Raw genomic sequence first — 18,223 nt, 5'->3', positions numbered from 1 at the left:
GGAGGGGTAAGGGGAGGGGGAGGAGGAAAGGGAAGGGGGAGGGGAGAGGAGGGGGAGGGGAGGAGGAGGAGGAGGAAAGGGGAGGGGGAAGAGGAGGGGGAGGGGGAAGAGGAGGGGGAGGGGTGGGGGAGGGGGAGGCAGAGGTGGCAGTGGTGCTGGTTGTTCCAGGCAGAAAATATGGCCAGTGAAAAGACCCTGTATTGGGAACAAGCTTGACCTATTTGAGCCCAGAAAGAAGGCGGTGAGGCTGGAGCTGAGTGAAGGAGGGGAGAGTGGCATGATATGGGGTTGGAGTTGGTGGCAAGGATCAGACTGGAAGTTTAGTAAATCAGAGTAGGGATTTTGGATTTTATTCCAAATCCAATGGGAAATCCTTGGAGGGCTTTACACAGGGGAGTGAGCTCTGATTTACATTTTCAAAAAGACCCTCTGGCTGCCCTGTGGCAGAGTTTAGGAGGGCAAGAAGTGGAGGTGCTAGTGGAGACAGTGAGAAAGGGAAGAGCTCTGGACATGATTCAGAGGCCTCACAGGACTGGTTGACTTAGATGGCAGGGTGTGGAGGATAAAGTGACTCCTAGGTGGGTGGAGACCCCACTAACTGCCACGTGGACAATTTGGGGAGTAGACGGGGGCAAAGAGTTCTGCTTGGCCATGTGAAATTTGAGATGTGTGTTTTACATCCAAGTGGAGATGTCAAATATGAGTTTGGAGTTTGGAAAAGGGTCAGAGATAGGGCTTTGGGATTCATCAGCCTGTAGATGGTATTGAAAACCATGGGGATGGATGGATGAATTGGGTAGAGTGTGTGGAGGGAGAGGAAGCAGAGGCCCAAGACGCGGGGTTTAGTCTCCAGCAAGAAGCAGGAGTGTCAAGGCAGGGGACTGGGGGTAGAACACGCTATGAGCTTCCTTCTATCCACTGCCGGAACCCCACTCAGCGGTTTCACAACTGTGGGCTATTGGTCACCATGGCCTGAGTGAGAGGTTGATTTATCAGTGAAAACCCATTGCGATCTCTTGGGGGAAGACCCTTAAATTATGTGGATAGTTTAAAAGTCTGTAGAATCACTTATCAGTCAACAGGTAACTTACTGAACATACACTATTGGTTAGGTGGTATTCTGGGCAATATAGCTTCATTTTCAGAGGACAGTGCATTGTGGCTTCACACACACACATACACATTTACACACATATGTGTGTGGTATTATTACTTGTGGGTCCGTGTGCTTGAGTGGGCGTTCTGTAACAGACGATCACTGTATACACATGAATGCAAAAATGCACAGGTGCAGCCATCATCCGTAAAGCCTGCTTTCTGCTCTGTGTGGAGCCCCCCTGAAAGTTCCCTTGTCCTCACCTCCAGCAATCCTAGAGTCTCTTCTGTCTCCTGGGGATGGAGCTGGACTCTGTTGTTAAGCTCTGTGTTTGACATGTTTCCTGGCTTCCATGTTTGCTGTGATCACCTCTTAAATCTGCAGACCTGAATCCATGAACATTTAGGTCACCGGTCCAAGCAGACTTCAGCTCACAAACTGGTTGGAGGTGCTGGTCTGTGCTTTGGGGTTGGGTGTAGTTTCTCAGCTGCAACTTTTCAGTGGAGATGAGGGTTCAGGGAAGCCACATGCAAGAATCTTCAAGAACTAGAGTCTTGGAAATTTTTTAGGAAGTTTAATATCTGGCATTTGTGGATGAAAAATGTCACCTGCTGTATCAGTAAACAAAGGATGTTGCAGCCATCAAACCATTAGCCACTGTAGCCACCCCCAGCTATGCACTGTGAGGGGATTCAGGATGGAGAGAAAAGCGGGATGCTGGCCCTAGATAGTTAAGGTGCATAGCAAAGGAGTGATTTTCATAAGCCCAGACTTTTGCATCTTCCCATACGTAGGAAAGCGCTTAATTCATTAACTTGAGATGTCTGTTTTCTCTTTAATTAATAGTAATCTTTTGATTTTCCGACTACCTGATTTTTGTTGCAAAAACTCCTATATATCCTGGCCCCTCCCTTACCTCTTCAGAGCAGTCCCTCAGAGCTATCTGAGAGACTGCCTCCCGGGCGTAGGTCCTCAGCAAGTTTTCCGAATAAAACATAATTTAAATTTTAGGTTGTGCATTTTTATTTTTCAGTCAACACATCTTTCTCAGAAGCAATGAAAATATTTTCTACTCCTTATCCCATTCACCCCTGACAGAGCCCCGGAAGTTCAGTGAGAGTAAGAATTGTTATTCTGAGTTTATGGAGAAGGCCCTTAACAAAGAATCCCGTGTGAGGTCCCAGAGTTAGCAGGGGATGCTGGTGGGACTCTAGCCACCAGGGCCAGTTCTCCATATCTTGGAGTGAAGAGGTGCTTTCTCCTACAGGAAAAGTATTGCTCTCATGAAATTTGCAGAGTCCATATGTAAGGACTCCAGTCTAGTTTCCGGACCTTAAATTCCTGTTCTCCACCAACTGTTACAAAAGGGTCCAACTAATACACGAATCCTGGGGTATTTGGGTACAGGATAAATGGGGTAACATGGAGGCGGGAGAGGGAGGAAGGAGTGAAAGCTGTACTAAGTAGCAGTGGAGTTCAATGACGTTTATGTTTGATCTGAGATCTATAAGCCTGCTTCCATACCTTTTGCCCTTTCTACCTAGCCTTATACATTCTGCAGCAAAAAATGGACTGGACCACAAAAACATGCCTACTAGTTTATCAAGCTGGCTTTCTACCTGGGTACACAAATGCTAGTAATACTAATGATAGCCATGGCTTTAAAAATAACACTGACAGTGGCATCTCCAAAAATTAAAATAACCTCAAGTTTGAACTTTCACGATCCCGGTCATAGAAAGTCTACGACAGCATTGAATAAATGTGAGAGGTGTCATCTGAGGTGGAATGGTGAGACGAGGAGGTGAATCCCAGAACTCCACACCCTTCATGTCTAAGCGGTCAGCCTGCAAACCGCTGAGGACCGGCCTCAGAAGATGGCTCGTCAGAGCAGGGGGCTTTGGGGTGGGGGGCAGTTGTTCTTCAGGGTTAGGATCAAATTTAAAAGCACCACCATTTACCTTGGTTGCTAAGCCCTCCTGAGCCCGAAGTGAGGAATTCTGATTGGCAGAATCTGTAGGAATTTAGACAAGGGGAACAGCACGGAAAAACGGGAAGCTTAGGATGGGGACCCTGGCTGCAAAGCAACTCAGTGCTTCAATAAGCCCGAATCTGCTGAGAATACATTTTACGAACATGCAGCTAAGTTGGCTGCCTTTGTTTGGGGGTTTGTTAAGCATTATCTAAAGAATGCCATGGTTCAGCCTGCTCGGTGTGAAGTCTAATTCTTCCCCTTTCTGGAGCCACGGCCTGGTGTGTTCAATTTTTCTCTCTCCGTAGGGCTGCAGGCGCTCTGGTACTCCAGCCAAAAAAACACTCATATTTTAGCAAGCTTAGTCCCAGTCTGGTTGCCAGGCAGTAAAACGAGCACTTGCCTGCCCCAGGGAGAGGGGGACCGCGAGATGGAAAGGGGTCATGTAAACGGCTCACTCGGGCCCTCCCCCTAAATCTCCGCTTGAGAGTCTTTGGGGCAGTTGATATGTTTATCGATGTGGAGAGACACTGCTGCATAGGCCCAAACTGTGGTCGTTTGTCAGAACTAATACTACAAATTATTTTTATTATTGTAGAGATGCTAATCAGAGCATAAGTTTGCCCTCTGCCGCTTCTTAGATATACTCATTTGACCGACGTGGTTCTGCATACGCAACACGGACCCCATTTCACGAAAGGGCCAAGTGAGGCATAAAGCAGCTGAGTTTCTTGCACTGAGGGAATAGATGAATCAGACAGCAGCATCTCGTTCCCCTCAAGGGAGGGCAGCATTGCAGGTGGACTTCGTGTATCTTCTCTCTGACATCTTCTCTCCAGTCTCCCTGCGGTGCAAGAGGCTGCAGGAGAGATGCCCTTCAGTCCTGGAAATACTTCTCTGTGACTGATATTAAGAAGAGGGCGCTGAGATAGGCCCTCTGTCTCTTCTTCCAAGTCTCCGCTGGAACAGGAAGCAGACTCGGGCCAGTGCTTGCTGACTGCAGTGCTACTTTTCAGGGACAAGACCTCTGCCCACTGGATGAAGTCCACACCCGTTTATTTTTCACAGACCGTGGAGTTCCCGTCAGGGAAGAACCGATTTCAGCCACGACTGGACAAGTCTGGTGAGTTTGCGACCCACAGTGGAAAGGCTGCTAGTTCTGGCCTGGAACTCACTGACACAGGAAAACGTGCTGAATGCCCACAGGGTGTCCAGCTGGTGGTGGACATTTAACTTCCGAGCTCCTCAAGCCTGAATTCCAGAAGAGGCCCTCACAAACAGAGAGGAGGCTGCCTCCTTTGCCTCCTGCCTGGTGCTCTCGGGGCTGAGGTTCCCTGTGGGCCTCCGATAAAAAGACTCACGCCTCACCTTCAGGACCCTTGGCACTGGGTCCCCTTTAATGCTCTGATGCCTTCCTCTTGGCCTGCAGGTGAGTTTTCTCTGGGTGCAGGCTTTTTAATGCTGTGCTCCCCACTGAGGGCCTGTGTACTGAATTTTTTTTGAAAACAACTGATTATCAGTTTATTAAAAATGTTGATTTGCGCATCTGCAAATGGTGACTTCAACCTCGACTCCTGGCTCAAGACTGATGGAAGTGACCTGCTTGACAATCTCAGGAGGCCTGTGCAGGTCAGTGAGTCGCCTGTGGATCCTCATCTGGAAACGATCCCAAGTCTTAGAACCTTCACCACCAGGAGTTTTCCTTGTAGTTATTCTCAGAGTCTTGGTAGGCATCCGAACCGGTCCTTTCACTTTGGGATTCTTTTCCTTCGCGCCTCTGATCAGGTCAACACATACCTTCTCCAAAGACTTCACGTTGCGGCCGGTGAGGGTGATTCTAACATGGTGAATCACCACGCCACCTCTGGCTCCACGGAAGTCTTTCTGGTATCTTTAAAAGCCATGGCTGCGGCGCGGCTTCCTGACCGACTTGTTCGTCGGTGGGGGTGAACAGCGGTGAGGCAGGGACAGGAGCGGGTGGCCCGAGGCTCCGCTGCAGTGGCGACCGCCTCTTCTTCAAAGAGCCTGCGTACTGAATTTCATCTGGTCCTGCCACCTCCCATCCAAATGCCAGTCAAACCAGGAGGTAGTCCAGAATCGGGTGGTATGGGCTGGCCCCTGGGCATATGGAACCAGCGAGGTTTGGAGAGACTGCGGGTGAAGAGGGAGGACAGCAAGAGAGAGGATGCAGCAAGCGGGCAGAGAGAGAACACCTGTGGCAGGGAGATTCCTGTGTTTGATGAAGGGCTTGGCGTGATGGAGGTGCCGGGAAGAAGTGAGGGGATGTGAGAAAGGTTGCTCTGAAAGGCAGGAGAAACCTCCTGAAGGAGAGCCTGGATGATCGTCGCTTTTCATCCTCTAATAGCGTGGCTGCCGCGTGTCTCCTGGGTTCCAGGCGCCGTGCTAGATTCTCGGCGTACAAAAACTAATAGGGCACAGCCACATGCTAGATGTTGATAGCCAGATGCCTCCAAGACAGTTAAGCATGGTGAGGTTATGGACCTCTCTGAGAATGTGATGTAAACTGGGGCAGTAAGGCAAGGTGGTTTTGTGAGCGGGAGCTCTGCAGCTAGAGCCCTGGGTTTGAATCCCGGCTCCACCGCTGGTTGGTTCTGTGACTTTGGCAAGTTTTTTAGCCTCTTGGTACTTCTGTTTCCCCATCTTTAAATGGAGGATGAAAGCAATTTGTATCTCCTATGTAAGGACTAAATTAGCTGCTATGGGTTAAGCCTTTAGAATTGCAACTCGTGCATGGTAACTGACATTGGGTATGGTAGTTATTCCCAGAAATTCGCATTAAGCACCTACACACAAAACCATACAATTTCTGGGGGGTTCATAGACCTCCTGATGCCCAGTCATAGACCCCTGACTAAGAATCCTAGTTATTTCTTCACTTATGTCACCCAGCCAATCAGAAGAAGCTGGATTCTTGCCCTGAAGAACAACAGATCCCATTCTTTCTCTGCCATTCTAGCAGGAAGCATTTTAGGTGCTGTGGGGTGCCGTGGAGGGTGGAGGTAGGGTGCACGCAGCAGAAGGATGAGACCTTCCTGTGGCCACAGTGGACGGAGGGAGGCAGATTCCAGGAATCTGAAGCCCAAAGAGGGCTGGTGGAGCAAAGGAGGACTTGGGTATTCCTGGCAGCCGGGTGCTTTGAAAGATTCACGTGGAGCAGTGACGACCCACGTTAGATCCGTCTCTGATCCGAACATACACTTGCCCGCGGTGAGAGGGAGTGTGAGATGAAGAAGACCCAATGAGTGACGTTATGCCAGGTGTGGTTACCCTGTTTGCGGCCCCTGAACAGTCTCCCAGACGCTGCCACGGCCCTGGAATGCCCCTTCCTGAGCGGAAGATTCGGCAGAGATGCCCTCTCGAATGAAGCTGGCACTCCTGGTTCTGAGCCCTGGCGGAGAGTGGAGGGATGGGCAGATGCCAAGACAACTTCATCGAGTGGACGTGCCACCCACAGAGCCTTTCTGACCCCCACCTCCTCCTGTCGCCAGCGTCTTGCCACTCAGCCCTGCCCAGCATTGGGGATTCCAACGGCCCCAGCAAACTGGCCACTCCACCTCGACTTGACTTGCAGCTCTCACCAATGAGCCCTGCAGGTCCCTTCCCCGGCACCCCCCATTCCTGTCCCAAACAGTCGAATATAGGTCCCAGAGCTGTTGCACGATTGCACCCTACTTGCAGCTCATTCGTACCCTCACCGTACGTTGCTAGGAATCGTGAACACAGTTGTGGCATGCCTTGAATTTGGCCGATTAAAGACTTTAGTTCCCACATCTTGGGCTCAGTGGAGGCCCTTACCTCTACCTTTCTATATCTCTCTACTGCTCAGTGCCCTGTTTCTCCTGCTGTCAGTTGGAGTTACCAACAAGAACGGCACCAAATGATGTGTATGGAGTTCCCACGTCCTTTGTAAAGTGCGCTCACGTGCGGTATCTTACTAATATCATCCTCCGTTTTCAATCATGAGTAAATGCTTTTTTCAACCACTCTCTTAAGAGCTGAGGAATTTATTTCAACCAAGGAAGCCTGTCATCAGTCACACTTTAAAAATCTTTTTGCTTTTCATGACAAATGTAGAATAACATTGTCCGAGGTGATGTTAGCAGCCGAAGTCAGGAGAGAGTGGTTATACCCTCCAGTTCTGAGTCCTGTGTTCACCCTGGCTTCGAGCATATGGTTGTGGGACCACTGGCCATTCATCCTCTTTAAGTTACCCATCAAGTTACAAGTGCTGATTCTTCCTGGGACCCACGGCTGCATGCTGGGGCCAGGCTTTGCCAAAGACTGCATGGGGGAGGGCGGAGGGCAGCTGCCTCTTGGGCAGCACAGTCTGGCTGGAATCTTTTTATGTTTCAAGAGCTCTTCATCAGCAAGGGTCTGATTTTAAAACGCCGGCAGGCTCTTGTTATCAGAAAAAGAGGGACTTGTCTTAGCATTAAAGACCTCTTGAAAGGCAGGAAAAGGCAGAGAGGGTTTTCCAAGATAGACTGTGACCGGGGAGTTGAAGTTTGGCGAGGAGAATCAGAAAATGCATTCTCAGGGCGTGATACTGAGTGCAGAGGAGGGGCTTTAGCAGGGGTATATGTGAAGGAAGGTATTTCGATGTGGTTAGAAGTCACCTGTAAGTGAGGAGACCGCTGTCACCCCCGTCAGGTTTAGTGTGACATCCTTTGGCGTTTTTTTCCTGGGGTATTGCTCACAAATGCTAATGGGCAGTTGCATTGGGCTCTCTCTAGCAGAGCCCAGACTGCTGCTTGTTGCGGGGGGGGGGGGGGGCGGGGGGGGTGGTGGGACTGTTATTCACACTTGCTAATGAATAACTTCCCTTAGTGTATTAACCAACCAAGTCAAACAAGTGACTGTGGGCACCTAGAAGCAAATTACTTGCCTGGTAGAGGCCCAGCCTGGGACTGAGATTGGGAGGACTTGAGTCCTGTCGCTCTTCAGTGGCAGTTTCAGATGTCAGTCTGGCTGTGTTTGATCCATGCGGAGGCTCACTGATTGGAAACCATAGGGTTCCTTCCACCATTAACCCCAGAGTTCCTACAAACCCTGGTCTAGTGTGTTTAAATTAAAAACTGAACTGAGACCCAAAATGCTTCACTCTGGCAAGGTGAAAGGATACTAGAAGTCCTAACAACAGGTAAGGAAATGAGAACTGCTATCAATTATTGAAGGCCTACTACGCTTCGGCCAGTGTGCTCTCTCTCTCTTGTTGTATTAAATCCTGCCAACAAGCTTATGAGGCAGGTTACCATCTCCACGTTACAGATAGGGAAACTGAGGCTCAGAGAGGCTAAGTAACGCACTCTTGCCTGTGAATGGGTTCCCACCAGTGTTTCACCTCTAGGGGAATTTCAGTTTTTTGCCTCCATGGCACGTTACGTCCGTGACCGCCATGGCAACAATGCCATAAAGTTTCAAGGGACTTAGCAGCCCTGAGGCTGTGGCTGGAGACTGCGTCCCACAGCTCTTTATGAGGGTGGTGGCCATCCATCAGTCCTGCTGCCACTTCTGATTTCTGCAGTAAATACTCACCCCTGGAGTCCAGCTCTGGGAAGGTGGATTAGCTAAGGGCAGCGTGGTCATTTCTCAGTTCTTAGAGAGAATCAGCAGTCAGCCCTGACTTCTATGCCCCAAAACCAAAATCCCATGTTAGTTCAATTCAATTCATTTTAATTCAGTCTGACAAACAGTTAAGTGCCTACTGTACTGTACATGGCTAGGTACTATGCTATGTACTGGGGATTAAAAAAAAAAAAAAAAGGAATATTGTTCCTCTAGGGACACAGTGTAGTGAGGGAGACAGATATAAGCTGATAGTTATAAATTCAGTGACATAGACCAAAGTAGATGCGTAAAGTGTTCTTAGACCATGAAGATGAGAGTATAAATACATATGTGTGTAGAGGTCCTGAGGATGGGAATGGAGGATGGCCAGGGGAGGCCACAATTGGACCTGAAAAGTAGAGAAGAGAGAAAAAGTCATTCCAGGAAACCAGGCAGGTGTGCACTGCCCAGGACTCAGGGCAGGTACGTCACCGTCAGGCTAGGATGAGATTACGCTCACTTAGCCTCTCTGTGCCCAGTTGCTTAGTCTGTAAGATGGGGACGATCACTGTGTCTGACTCAGGGTGGTGATGATGAATAAATGACTTCATCTAGTGCCTTGAGGAGTGTCTTGGGCGTGTAAAGCTTCAGCGAGCGTGACTTGCTAGTGCTTGTTTGTCTTCACGTGGTGCTACCTTGTGGCATCGCTCTGTGGTCCTGTGTGTTCTCCCAGAGGTGCCAGATGTGTGGTCAGCAATCCGTTGAACGTCTTCTTGCACCCTCATCTTATTTAACTCTTGTATCATCACTTAGCTTTGCTCATGCTTGTGCTCTGAACCTCCAACTAGATGTTAGACTTCCCTGTGTAAGGAACAATCTATGTTTTTGTGATACTCATCACATGGAGTGACTCAATACAGTGGGTGCTTAATAAATGCATATTTATTACAAATAAGATAATGTATGTAATAAGATGCGATGTGTTTGGTGGGGGCAACGTTCATATCAGGAGAGACAAGATAGCAGAATTAGGAGCTCATTGTATGGGAGCCCAGATGGGAAGGTGAGATTTGCCTCAGTGGACAGGGTCCGAAGGATCCCTGATGGGTTGACCTGCCTTTCGTGAAAAATTTCGCCCCTTTGAGTCGATGGCACGTTTGTGTCTGCTGGATGAATGGTCTTTGTATGGACACCGATTATCTCAGGACTTGCTGTTAGGAGGGGCTTCTGGGTGGTATTGGGTTCCTAGGAAGCCGTCAAGCAGACTCCCTTCGTTAGACCACACATGCTACTCATCCTTTGTAAAGGGCGGGGGAATGAGTCCCTAGGCATGACAGGTCACTCAGGGATGGTGATGGCTTTGCACATCCCTCCTCCAAGAGCTTGCTCAGAAAGAGTTCTCCATCAGCGGGACACAGCACATTTGGACTTGCCTGGGTGGCTAGTGCACAGAATCCTCCCCACACACCCTCAGGGGTGCTCTTACCTGCGCCAGAGCAGTTAGTGCTGTGGCTCCTCCCACCTCGTGTCTCCAGCTGGGCTGGTGCAAGTCCAAACCACGAAGTGCTTCTCCCAGGACAGATGGGAATGTGGGTGCAGTGCATAAGCTGAGCTGTAGAAAGTCCTCTATTTCCTCTCCCCGTGCCGCCAGGGATGTGCTTATAAATACCTCTCCGTGGGCCATAGAAGAATGTTCACGGAAGACCTAAGTCCTGCCTTGTTCACAGCCATCACTCTGGGGACTTCCCCAGGCTGCGTTCACTGCTGAGGGCCCTGTCAGCCCCAGGCTCACGCTCACTAGCGTCTTCCTGAACCACACCATCAATAACTATCGATCATATCCCCAGGCGGGCCCCCAACAAGCTAGCCTGACTGCTCTGGGCCTCCTGGGGGCTTCTGCGTTTCTCTGTGCCTCTTATTTCATCACTCACCGAACGATGGAACACAGCCAGCTCACTTCCCAGGCCATCCTCATCCTTCCGCCCCTTCCTGCCATCACCTCTCCCCACCCACGCAGCCCCAGTCCTTCCAACTCCCCCACAGTGGTTTTCCATCTGTGCTGATGGAGGTGAGCGTTGTTGCACATTCTTGGGCCTGGGGTATGCACTTGTTTGAGCCCAGCGGAGGCGGGGACAGGCTGGATGGCAGGGGAGGGAGGAGTGGGTGAGGGTCCTTTCCACAGTTTGGTTGCCACCCTCACGTTGGCCCTGCTGCTTCTGATGAGTGAATGAGGCTGGTTGACGCTTCAGCCACCGGTGTAACCAGATCTCCCAGGACTCTTGAAAAATGGAGTCCTCTTCAGCAGCAAATGTTTGCAATTAACTTTAACATATGTGGAATTTGTTTTTGCGTCCGTAAAGCATGATAGGCAGTGAGGGTCTGGCAGGGAACGCGCCCAGCTTGTCACGCCCCGGGCCGAGCTGGTGGGTGGAATCTTTCCACTCGGTTTACAGCACGGAGTCACTTGGTGAACTGAGTGGTCATCGATGGGTCAGCCGGGGCCCTGAGCCCTCCCTCTGGCTTGGTGCATCCTCTTCCTTCCAGGTGTTTCTACCTGCCCAGCAGCAGGGTAAAGTGTGGTTCTCTTCCTTTTTACGACGGGGTCAGCAGCCGCTGGTCTTAGTGACCCTTGCTTCTCAGTTTTGGCCACTGTCCGGTTCCTGTGCTCTTGGAACACTGTGCCTTCTGCCGTCTGGCCGTCCTGCAGGGATCCACAGGCTTTGATCGGCATGCGATAGAAAACATATGTCAGCTTTGGGACCAAATCCCAGGTGAACTCTATGACTTAGTAGGTATTGGGCTGCAAGTAACATGAAAATGAATGATCGTAGGTTTAAACCAAAGGGAGAGTGATTTTTTCTTAACCAGAAATTGGGAGGGATGCATTTCTGTGTTGGTTTGGCAGTTCAACTGTGTCATCCACGGTTTGGATCCAACCTCTCTCCAAATTCCTACCCTCTGTCCTCCGTGTGTTGACTTCATTGTCCTGCTTGTCACCCAGTGCCTGCAAGGTGGCTTCACATCCTCATAAGATAGGGCCCAGAGTGAGAAGGAAAGGGCTGGGACTAGAGCTTTCTTCGTCGTCTGCTTCTGAGAGGAAAATCTTTCTTTGAAGTCCCCAGCAGACTTCCCCTTATATCTCTTTGGCCACGTACCCACCCACCCCCAGGTTGGTCACCGGCAAACGGGGAGAGATTGGTCTGCCTGGCTAAGATTACTCGCGACTTCTCCCTGGAACGGGGTACATTGCTGCCCATCAACATTGGGGTTCCCTTAGTGAGGTAGAAGTGGTGACTGGGAAGGCAACCAACGGTGTCTGCTGTGGTGTTCCTCCACTGGCAGAAAAGGCAAGGGTCACTGGGCTCGAAACTGCTGGAAGGGGAGAAGTCACTCCTGGGAAACAGAAGTGTGTGGGATATGAGATGGCAGTAGTCCACGCCTCCGCAGGATTCTTTTGCATCTATCCTGCATGCTGGCCTGACAGAGTTCCTCCTACGGCGCTGCTTGTCTCTGCTCAAAAACGTGTGGACTCCCATTTCCTATGAAATAGAGGTCAGACTCTCCTTAGCATTCAAGGCCCTCTCTCTCTGGCTCAAGACGGCCTCCCATCTCGCAGGAAACACACATTTCATATTTTATCTCTTGATACTCCTCTGTGCCAGGCAGGTAGCAGTCAAGCTAGTCTACCTTTTTACCTGCTTACCTCACCTTGGGCTTTTTGTCTCTGCATCCCAGCTCACTCTAGAGTCTCCACTTGGCACGTATGACACTGTGACAGGCCGTTCAGGTTTTCTACTGATTATTTAAGGTTCTCGTTTAAGTCATCATTTCTTTGGAGAATACTGCCTTGATCGTCCCCAACTGGAAGTTTCCTGAGTCTTCTGTGAGTTTCTGTAGCTCTTGTTTTCAGTGTACCCACGTGAGCCACAGAGAGCGCCGAACGGGCAAGGATGACTTCACAGCGGTGCTTGAGGCATGAGCTGACCCTTAAAGGCCGGGCAGGTTTTCGTTTGCTGAGAAGACAGAAGCCATGCCACATAGTCGAGGGGGCAGGATGCAACTGTGACTAAGAACACACCAGGGTCTTCACATTCCTGCTTTTGCCTCACCTTCAAGCATCTTAACACTTTCTCTAGGAGCATGTGAAATTGGCTCATGGCCACCATACTGGATAGCACATATATAGGGCATTTATATCATTGCAGAAAGTTCTGTTGGGCAGTGCTGACCTGGAGGGTCGCCTGGGGAGGTGTCTAGTGGGGCTGAAATCCTGATGTCCTTCGGTGCAGGGACAGTTCCCACGTTTATTCTATTAGTTTGCTGAACTCTGACCAGGCAGTCTCTAGTGTGGGGATGGACATACAAACAGGCCTTTGAGAAGCTGGTTCTCAGCAGGGTATTCCCATGTAGTCCTGCTCTCAGCACTGAGACAGGTAACACCCTCTGGAGCCAGTCTCCAAATTGAGAGTCCAGAGTATCTCACCCTCTTTTGTCTCAAACCCTCCAAGGGACTGACGTGTGCTTAAAGAGGTAATGGGGGTAAATGATGAAACAGGAGATCCATCCCTGGGTAGCTCTTGGTGAGCCTCTGGTGGCTTAGCCAGGGATGAGGTGATGAGTCTAGGCTCTTGAAGAAGCCACACACCTGAGCTGTTGGGGATTTCTCTCTGTCCTGTTCTTCGACTTTGGGTCCAGTATATAGAAAGCATGGCTCCCTTCTAGAGATTCTTGTTGCCTGTCATAGGGTCTTTGCAATAGCTTTCAAAAATTTTCATAAAAATATGAAGCACATCTAGATAGCTAAAACCAGGCTATGTACATGTACATAAAACCTGGTACGTGGACTGTTTTGCAGACTGTTTTTAGTGATATCCCCTCATTTGCTGCTGAAAACTGGTGACATGGTTTTCATTAACCCCATTTTTCAGTTGAGAGATTCAGGCTCAGAGAATTAGTTAGCTTGACTGAGGTCACACGGATAGTAAGTGGTAGAGTGGGATCTCAAACTCATGCCTTTCAGTGCTCTTCCCACTACACTATCATTTCCCTTTAAATTATATTATAAAAAGACATTTAGCATCCCTTCCACCTTACTTCCTATTTGTACATATTGCAGTAGATGTGGGAATATTTACTAGCAATCCTACTGAGACAGTAACAATCTCTCTCAAAGCCATTCCTAAGGCCTCAGTATTTTGCATGTTGTGTGAGGTGCAGGGCTTGGTTTATCCAGTCTCTGCACTCGCTCTTGAGCCAGCTGCTCCACCATTCATGACTGTGGCTTTAACGTTAGCCCAAGAGCATCACAAGAAGTGTAGATCTGAGGCAAAGGAAAATTACTTGGATAGAATTACCATATGACCCAGCAATCCCACTACTGGGCATATACCCAGAGAAGACCATAATTCAAAAAGACACATGCACCCCAGTGTTCATTACAGCACTGTTTACAATAGCCAGGTCATGGAAGCAACCTAAATGCCCATCGACAGATGAATGGATAAAGGAGATATGGTACATATATATAATGGAATATTAGCCATAAAAAGGAACGAAATTGCGTCATTTGTAGAGACATGGATGGACCTAGAGACTGTCATACAGAGAGAGAAAAACAAATATTGTATATTAACACATATATGTGGAATCTAGAAAAATGGTACAGATGAACTGGTTTGGAAGGCAGAAATAGAGACGTGGATGTAGACAACACATGTAGGGATACCAAGAGGGGAAAGTGGGGAGGGGGGATGGTGGTGGTGGTGGGATGAATTTGGAGGTTGCGATTGACATATATACACTAATATGTATAAAATAGATAACTAATAAGAACCTGCTGTATAAAAATTAAATTAAATTAGATTAAAAAAAGAAACTACAATTGCAAAAAAAATTAATAAAGGCCAATTTTTATCAATTGTCATTTAATCAACCAAGCAATCAGTCAAAATAAAAGTTACCTCAAAAGTCCCATTTAAGAAAAAAAAAGGAAAATTACTTGGCATATTCATTGCCAAATATTAGTGCTTTGATTTATGTGGTTTTGACTTAAGCTTGGCTCTGCTTTTGATTAGATCAAACAATCCAGAGTGGTCCAGACTTGGGCTCCTTTCAGTATGACTTTGCAAGAATTCTACCTATAGCACCCAGGAGGCTCACCTCGCTCTAAGTTAAGGCCAGTTCTTACTCCATGTGTGTGCTGGGTCCCATGGGATACCCACTCCTTCAGCTGGATGTTGCTCCAGCATGTCTCCCCTACCTCTGACGTCCATCCTGAAGGTTCCCCTCCTATCACACAATTCCTGTGGGCAAACATTCCATAATTACTACCATTGAAACCATCCTGGACCCTATATCCCCCTCCAGCTATCACTCCCTTTCTCTGTGCTATTTCACAAAACTCCTTGAAAGAGCTGTTTACCCCTGTGTCCCCATGTCCCCCACTCCACTGCACCCCTCCCCCAGCCACCCTCCCTCCCTCCCCACATTGCTAAGCCAGGTGGTCAGTGCTCAGTCCTCATCTTCCTGGACTTGTCAGTAGCACTGGATGGGTTTCATCCCACCTGTTTCCTTGAAACATTCCCTTCACCTGGCGTCCACTGCACTTTCCTGTTCTTTTCCCTGTCTCCTGGTCACTTCTTCTCAGTGTCTGTCTCTTCTTACCTGGAGTATTTAAAAAACCTCCTATTGGCTTTCCTCCTTTTGACCTTCCCCTCCCTACACATAGCTCTCAACACAGCACTGACAGTGATCCCATTAAAACTTTATCCCATTAAAACTTCATCCTTATACCCCAAAGAATTGAAAACAGGAACCCAGTCAAGTTCATGGACATGCATGTTCATAGCAGCATCATCCCCAGTAGCCAAAAGGTGAAACAGCCCAAACGTCCATCAGTAGATGAATGGATAAATAAGTGTGGTATAGCCATTCAATGGAATATTACTTAGCCATAAAAGGAATGGAACACTGACACATGCTTCAACGTGGATGAACCTAGTAAACATGCTAAGTGAAAGAAGCCAGGCACAAAAGGACACATACTGTATGATTCTATTTATATGCAATATCCAAAATAGGTATCAGTAGAGACAAAACACAGATTAGTGGTTGCCCACGTTTAGGGGCAGGGGAGAATGGAGGGAGGAGAAGCTGATTAGTGTGTTAAGGGGTTTTATTTTGGAGTCATGGAAATGTTTTGGGATGAGATAGAGCTGGTGCTTCTACAACACTGTGAAGGTGCTGAATGCCCCTGAATAGTTCCCTTTGAAACATGTTACGTGAATTTTACCTCAATAAATGAAAAAGGAAAAGAAAAACTTCATCCGGCAAATCACTCCTCTGCAAAACACCCTCCACTGGCTTCTGCAGGAAAAGTTGAAGTCCCCACTGTCATCTGCAAGGTCCTCTGTGGCCTATCTAGCCTCTCCCCCATAACTTCTCCAGTCACAGCTCTTACCACTCTACCCCTTGCCCACATCATCCAGCCACACTGGACTCCATGCTGTTTCCTGCTTCTACCCCAGGGCCTCTGCACCTGCTGTTCTCTCTGCGGGGAAGGTTCTTCCCACAGGTAGTGGTAAGGCTCACTTACTTCACCAGCTCCTTCAGATTTTTGCTCAAACGTCAGCTACTCAGTGAAAATTACAACTCCTCACCCTGGCACGCTTCCCATCCTCTTGTATGCCTTCCTTTTAATCTACTGCACTCATCTGACATTCTATTTGGCGTCTGTTTGTTTTCAATCAAATGTAAACTCCAAGGGCTGGGATTTTGCCTGGTTTGTTCACTGTTATATTTCTAGCACCTAGAATGGTGCCTCGATATCCGCAGCTAGAATCGTAGGCACTACACAGTTATTTGTTATATGTGTGAATAAAACCTTTTCCATAAGGATCTATAATTCGAGTTTCCCAACTTCCTTTTCAATATTTGCAAGTTGTGAAGACCTTGTGTCCCTTTGTGAGGAATGCTGCAAAATTCATTATATTTTCCCCAGGCGTGGCCATAAATTAGTTGGTCATGACCTTTATGTTGTTTTCTGGTTGGTGAAGATGTGTTGTGGTGTATGTTCCCCCTCTTTTTCTCTTCCCCTCCCATGGCTGCAGTTTGGACAAAGAACTCTTTTTTCGCGGGGCTACTGACCTGTTCTTAGAGGGATTCAGCCCACGACTATAGTCTAGGTAGCAATATGTTTCAGTGACAATAACAATTACCAAATGTTCTTCCCGTGCGGCTCTTCTTGGTACAGTTGGGATGGAGATTGATGCCAGTATATGCAGCTCCTTCCTCACAGTGGAGAAATAAGCAGGGCTCGGAGAAACACTCATGTTCAAGTGCAAAATAATTCTTGCCTTTTCCTTAGAAGTCCCTTCTTCCTGGTGGACTGGGGCAAGGTCTACAGGCCTTTTGAGAGGCATCTTCGCGAAAGCTCCTCTGCCTACTCCCTTGCCCAAATGAAACACAAACCCCTGTCTTTGTGCCTGGTTGAAGTAATCTGCCTAGCACCCAGTACTGAAGGCAGGCATTTCTCCTGTCACCGGCACGAGGTCCCTCCAGCCTTAGGTTTTGGCTTGGAAGAACTGGTCTTCAAATTCCTAACTGTCCTTAAAATTCTACCTGGGAACCCGGAGTCTCTGAGAAGCAGGGAAGTGGTGGCCTACTTTATTACCATCCTCCCTTTGATCCCTTCTTATAGACTCTGAGAGCTCACTGCCCTAAGTGGAACGGAGACACCCCTAAAAGCTCACGTTCCCTTCAAGACTTCCTCTGGCTTGGGGACACCCTAGCTGGTCATTATTTATTCCCATGGTAGGGAGGGGTTGTTATAAATTATTTTTTTTAACTTCTGGCCGTAGTCTGCTATGAAACCGAACTGGATCCCCAATCTAAGGGAGTGTGTGTGTGTGTATGCACTCACATCTGTCCACATAACTTGTACACATAACTGGTCACTGTGATTCCAAGCCAGGAATCCTGTTTCACAGAGATTTTTGTGGTTCTTTAGCTCCTCATGTCTGTCCCTGTTCTCTAATCCTCTGAATGGGGCTGGCTGTGGGGAGCAGAGCCATATGAAAGGCATCCAAGATGAAAATTATATCCCAGACTTGCACACGAATATTGTGGTTGGGGTGGAGGTTTGTTGGCTGGTGCTTCACACTCGCCACTGTTCCTCCTGGCTTTTCTGTTTTTCCCCAATTCCCACTCGCTTGTTTCTCACACAAGTTCCAAGGCTGATGCTCTTCTGGGTGACACCTGGCCTGGGCCTTTGATCTCAGAGCCTGGGCTCTCTCTCAAGAAGTGGAGGGCAACATCTGGCCTTTCCTTTCTAGGTATAATATTTCAGTAGAGTTTACTGATATTGCAATATAGGTGTAGGTGAACCTCATTCATCTACCTCTACCTTATCTGGAGCTTGGGTTGGTAACGGTGGTTGATAAGCATTGCCTTGTAGTCACATAGACTACATTTGTAAGGTACCATCCTACCATTTGATGAGGCAGCCCTCAGAGCTAAGTTAAACAATGATACAATGGATCTTTGGTGGGTTTTAGCCTTGGCAGACTTGATTTGAATCCTGCCCCCTG

The 18,223-nt window shown here is 48.5% G+C and overlaps 1 protein-coding gene and 1 pseudogene across 2 annotated transcripts in view; one reads left to right on the top strand and one right to left on the bottom strand.

Moving 5' to 3' along the window:
• The window catches only part of LMX1A (LIM homeobox transcription factor 1 alpha), a 150,779-nt gene that overhangs the window by 70,827 nt on the left and 61,729 nt on the right, over positions 1–18,223 (top strand). The window lies entirely within an intron of this gene.
• On the bottom strand, positions 3,946–4,972 carry LOC113614970 (40S ribosomal protein S20 pseudogene; annotated as a pseudogene).

The sequence above is a fragment of the Aethalodelphis obliquidens genome, unplaced genomic scaffold, assembly GCF_003676395.1.
Source record: "Aethalodelphis obliquidens isolate GAN/ISIS:26980383/991018 unplaced genomic scaffold, ASM367639v1 scaffold109, whole genome shotgun sequence".
Classification (NCBI taxonomy): Eukaryota; Metazoa; Chordata; class Mammalia; order Artiodactyla; family Delphinidae; genus Aethalodelphis; species Aethalodelphis obliquidens.
This window is presented reverse-complemented; position numbering and strand designations above follow the sequence as displayed.